Source organism: Hibiscus syriacus, unplaced genomic scaffold (genome assembly GCF_006381635.1).
Source record: "Hibiscus syriacus cultivar Baekdansim isolate YM2019G1 unplaced genomic scaffold, ASM638163v2 tig00110462_pilon, whole genome shotgun sequence".
Classification (NCBI taxonomy): Eukaryota; Viridiplantae; Streptophyta; class Magnoliopsida; order Malvales; family Malvaceae; genus Hibiscus; species Hibiscus syriacus.
In genome coordinates, this window is record NW_024062747.1 from 2,884,495 (window position 1) to 2,890,585 (window position 6,091).

The 6,091-nt window shown below is 32.1% G+C and overlaps 1 pseudogene; it reads left to right on the forward strand.

The window, feature by feature from the left end:
* The first annotated feature begins 2,166 nt into the window (after positions 1-2,166).
* On the forward strand, positions 2,167-5,516 carry LOC120126969 (annotated as a pseudogene).
* The last annotated feature ends 575 nt before the right edge of the window (positions 5,517-6,091 follow it).

Here is a 6,091-nt window from a genome sequence, read left to right on the forward strand (position 1 = left end):
TCTCTTTTTAAAAAAAACTAGAGAGAGTTTATCTCAAAAAAAACAGGTCACCGTTGGTGACTTATCACCGTCATCGTTCTTCGTGGTGATCGATGGCCACCAAATTACACCAGGAGGTCCGTCTCGGCCTCCCCATTCCCGATCTTGCCTCACCAAATAGCCAATTTTATTTTTTAATATTATTCCAGCTAATAAATTTAATTATTTGTTTATATTTTGTATATCCTTGAGTTGTCTTTGTTATTGCTAAGAGCAATCAGATGGTAAACGTGGTTGGGGGGACATAAGGTCTTTTAGCCCTTTTTATAGATGTGGGATGATGTGGTCCCACCTCAATGCAATTATCCGACCAATTAATTATTATCCTCAATTTCTTAACAAAATTAATTAATCATATGTCATGTTTTTGGTTTTAAAAAATGATCAATTATATGAAATCGAGCACTTTTGTCTCCTTCTAATTTATTGCAAAGGAGTAGAATCATTCTCCGAATTTTCATGTCTTTTCCTTTTCGAAATAAAATAATTCTCTTATTTCATCGGTGTTTAAAAACTCCCACTTCTCATCAAATCACTGGCATCTTATTTTACCCTACAAAATATTTAAATAGGTTTAAGTTTCATTATATTTTAAAAATAGGGTAAACTAGACGAAATATCATTTAGCTATATGTTATGTATTGATTTTATCACTTAACTTTAAATTGTATTAATTTTAGCATTGAATTATAGTTTCGAGTTCAATTAGGATGTAGGGTCGGGTGATAATGTAGTTGTTTCTTTCCCCCCTGATTTTGGTTTGTGTATTGATTTTATTATTAAATTTTAAAATATTTCAGTTTTAGATACTAAATTTTAATTTGTATATTGATTTAGTCCAGGCAAAAATTCATCAACTCCTTAAACCGTCGTTGTCTATCAATCTTCCCGTATCACCATCTAAAGGTTCAAAGTTCTAATGCTATGATCTCCTTCGATAACTCGATGAGGTTATTTTCAATGTATGTTGTTCGTCCTCACAAAATAATATTTTTCTCTATTCAAAATTTTGAACGAACACCATAAACAGTGAATTTTCTGTATTTGATTTTGTGAATTTTAAAGAGGTTTTGAAAAAATATACACCGATAAAATGGTATAGAATTATGAGATGAGTTCATGTAACCACGAAGAAGAAGGATTTTCAATGATGGGTAAAAAAGAGTGAAACAATCTTTTAATAAAAAAATGATTTTAAGGTAAAAAAATAAAAATTTCTTTCAACGTTAGCATCAAACTGCCATGTTATTTATTTAACTGCCCGAGCTTTAATTGCACCTAAAACTAAAAGTGAATGCTAAAATTGAATCTATTTAAAGTTTAGTAATAAAATGGATATAAATCTAAAATTCAATGACATTCGAGATAATTTACCCTTAAAAAATATAATAAATATAATCTAAAATAAGAAATTTGTTTTGTTAATCACTTTAAAAAGAGTTTTTACTGAGATATGTCCAAAAAATGAAATCATGAAGTTACAGTCAAAACAAAAAAACCGGAGACAAAAATGCAAAAGGTAAATGAAACTTATAATCTACATAAAGTATAATTGTTATCAAAACAAAAGTAAATGACAATGACCATGAATAATATTTTATTTCATTAATTATTTATTTTCTTTTAAAGGATTGCCCTAGCAAATTATACATTTTAGTTTACTTGTATTTTTTTTGAAGTAATTATATATTGTTATATATACTCTAGATTGTCAGTGTATAAATATAACTAATATTAGCATTATAAAAATGATAAAATGCGCAAATGGTAACTAAACTGTGTTGAATTGAATTACAGGCACTGAAATTTTAAGAGTTACAAAATGATCATTAAACTTTATCAAATTACTACAAATGGCCCTTGAACTTATATCTATTTTATAAAGTGTAATGACCATTATATAACAGTTCGATAAGTTTAATGATTGTTTTGTAACCCTTGGAAACTTTAGTAACCAAAAAATCATTTCAACATAGTTACGTTTACCCTGAAAAATAATGCTAAAATTCCCAACAAACAGATTAAGCTTTCTTGTAACTTTGGTTTTTCTTGAAACTTCCCAATTATAACTAACTAGCCATACAAGAATGGCTGGTCCCTATATAAACTAGAATATTGCAAAGAAATTCTAAATGGCAAAGGCACTTAATTTGTCATGATCATATGTTAGCTTTGTGTATATATATATATGCCCACACAACGCAAAACCTTCCCACTTCCATATAATATATTCTTTCAGTTCATCTTCATTCCATCTCTTACCTTAAATTTATTCAAAAATTTCTCATTCATAGCAAAGATCTCAAAGGAACCCACCACCTTTTTTTTTCGTTTTGCTTCTTAACAACATAATTATGGGGCTAAGGGACATTGGAGCAACACTGCCTCCTGGGTTTAGGTTCTTTCCAAGCGATGAAGAATTGGTCTGCCATTATCTCTACAAAAAGATAGCCAACGAGGAAGTGTTGAAGGGTACTTTAGTTGAGATCGATCTGCATACTTGCGAGCCATGGCAGCTTCCTGGTAGGTTTCTTATCGTTCCCTTTGAGATTTTCTTTTTTCTTTGGGGTTTGAGAAAACTGAGCTATACGAAGGTATATAGCTCAGTTTTATGTTAAGGGATGATTGCTTCTTCTTGTTTCCCTAGATTCATCCCTCGCTGCTGCTCTTGTTTTGGAATGTTTTGAGAGGGCAAAGAGAAAGGGGGAACTGTTGAGTTCTGGTTTTTTTTTTGGCTGGTGCATGCGATGCCACTGTCATCTTCCATGTTAGCTGTTAGAGATAGTTGAAAAACAAACACGTTTTTCCTCCTCTAGGAGAGAGAGAATGGGACAAGAAAAAGAGAGATGGGAAAGGAAGCACATTGATTTTAACTGGGCGTGTTTACACTCACACACTCACATATTTAGAAACACACACATGCATACAAGTATATATGTATGGTGAGGCATGTGGTCTAATGTTCCACTTGGTTAAATAATCATGATAAATATTAAGGGTTGTTTGTTTGCCTCTTAATGGAATCATTCAGCGCTGAATGTTGAACCGTTCAGTATTCAACATTCAAGCGTTTGTTTCGCACCTCTGAATGATTCAGTGTTAACTGATTCAGCAAAACAGTGCTGAATGATTCAGCACAGAAGTACATTTTGAATGATTCAGAGCCATTATCAAATAGCATGTCACATTCAGAGCTAATTCATACAGAGCCTCTGAATCATTCAACATTTAAATCATTCAGCGCTTAATCATTCTGAAGTAAACAAGCAACCCCTAAGATCTCATTAATAATTTCATCTAGTAAGTAAGTAATATGGATAAGAATCCATCAATAGTATCTTATTTTTCAGATTTTGTAAGCTATGACCAACTTCTTAAATATTCATGCAAGGAAGGGCTTCTTTGTTCGTTTCTTTCATTTGTTTTGGCACATTGCAAGAACTAGAAAGATAAAGATTCCCATCCTTTGGTTTGGTTTTACTTAATTATATCAACATTTCACTACTAAAGCCTAAAATCATCGATATCTTTCCTTAACACAAACAAATTTGAAAACTTTAATTTTTTATAAGTCAGTTCAAGTTAACTCTATTTATAGATACCTAAAAATTAAGTTTAAAATTGAGAGAATTTCCTTAAACATTCAATATTTATTAATTTATGTGTGGAGAAGAATTTGTATATACGATGTAATGTTTTTTTACCATTTATTGACATCACACACTGCAGATGCATTTGTTTGAACTTAGAATCTCTGAGAATAATAATATTTTCTTTTACTAGTAAAGTCATTTAATGGTTCTATATACGATACAATGTTATCTATGTTTTTCTTGAAGGAACCTTATATTTTCCTCTTTATGTTTTTAATGCCATCGTAATTGAATAATTACCAGGTCAATATAGCTGTGATTGAAAAAGTTGAATGTGACATAATGGCTAAATGTTGAGTGTGGTGTTGGAATAACGTGTGACCTATAAATAAAAGCTACACTTTTTGGAATAGTCTGTTCGATCTTCGTATTCTCTCCAAAACATTCGACTATTAAAACTTTTTTAATCGGCATGTAATAATCAAACACACCCTTATTACCTTTCTTACACATAACTCATAAGGTGACAAAACTTACCAACACTCTCAGTAAATTCAAGTTTGTGATTAACTGTGTATTTCCTGTATGCATGGGAACTTGAAATGAAATTTACAGAGGTAGCAAAGTTGAACGCAAACGAGTGGTACTTCTTCAGCTTCCGTGACCAAAAGTACGCGACGGGATTCCGAACGAATCGAGCAACCACATCCGGCTACTGGAAAGCAACGGGGAAGGACCGAACGGTGATTGATCCGAGAACCCAAGAGACTGTAGGGATGAGAAAGACTCTGGTTTTTTACCGAAACCGAGCTCCAAACGGAATCAAAACGGGTTGGATCATGCATGAATTCCGGCTCGAGACCCCAAATATGCCCCCTAAGGTCACATTTCCTCCTCTCCTTTTTTTCCTCCCAATTGTATACTCATATCATATGTCTGCTCATATATATGTCGTTTGAAAAGGACTTTGAAAGCAAGAGATTGAAATTTAGGGTAAAGAGAGGTTGACATATTGCAGCCAATGTGAATGTGAATTTGAGGGAAAAAAATAGATATATGAGTGCTTGCTCATGGGAAACTTAAGGAAAAAGCATACTGGGAAAAATATATGCAAGCTGTCCACCTATTATTAGTTCCATCTTCATGTGCTCTCATAATCAAGTACTTAATTATGTTATGCTATATATTGTCATATGATTATGACAATAATAATGTACATGTCACCATATTATTAGTTCGCATGTTTAAAGAAATTCCGTGATCTTGGTTTATACCGTAACATAAATTAAGTTGGAAGGATGAAGTGGCGTGCATGAGAATCAACCATTCCCATTCGAATATGTATCTGCTTATTCGATTTTTGTTTCGAATGTGACAGGAAGACTGGGTTTTATGTAGAGTGTTCCACAAGAGCAAAGGAGGAGAGAACAGCAACGGGCTGAGCCCCCCAATGATGTTGGAGCCTTCAATTCATGCACCTTCTTTAACCGACCAAACCACTGTGGCTTGTGTGTATCATCAACAAATCAACTCTTTACCCACCAAACTACCCCTTCAAACCCAGGCCAAAGCTTGCTGAATCTGCTTCAATACAATTCCCACCCGGAAAAGAACGACAACGACAATAATAATCACTGCAGCAATGAAGTTAGCTCGAAAGTCGACAACGATTACGAGTTCTTGTGGGACATGAACATGGAAGAAAACAGCTTAGGCGATCATCATCATGGTCATCATGAGCTTATCCATGGGGTGGCTTCCAACTCGGATGACATGAGTTTCGAGATTGATAATAGTATGATTTTCTTATAAAGTTTATCGAATACTTTTATATAAAGAGAAAAGGAAAAAAAGAAAAGTTACCAATGTTTTGTTGATTTGTGATGTTGGTGTGGTGTTTGCATGCCTTTGAGGATTAAAAGGGACGTTAGAAGATTGTGTGTTATTTCCTAGTTTAGGCTTTTATATATATATATATATATATATGTATACAACAGTGGGCATTGTAAAACTATTATTTATAAAAACGCATATATTAATTCGATTCACAAGTCTTGGGTGATTTTGGAATGAAAATAAAGGAAGACTTACTATAATGAAAAAAATAATATTATTATACAATATCTAGTCCGATTTGAGTCATTTCATAGCATAAAATTTTACATAATTCCGTCTATATTTAAGAATGATTAACTTAAAGCTTATTTTAAGTATGTTAATATTATTCTTAATTTTTTAAAGAGTATTTATGTTATAATTAGTTTAATATTTATTAATTTGTATATATATATATTAAACCTCTAATTAAAGATGACTAAACATACACTATAGTATTATACAATAGTATGAATTTAATTTTAATATATTAATTAAAACCTAAACAAGACTTAGGTCTTGAATGCTCGAGGTTGTGCCTAATTCATATTTTAAATATGTTTAATCCTTTTAAATATAATTTA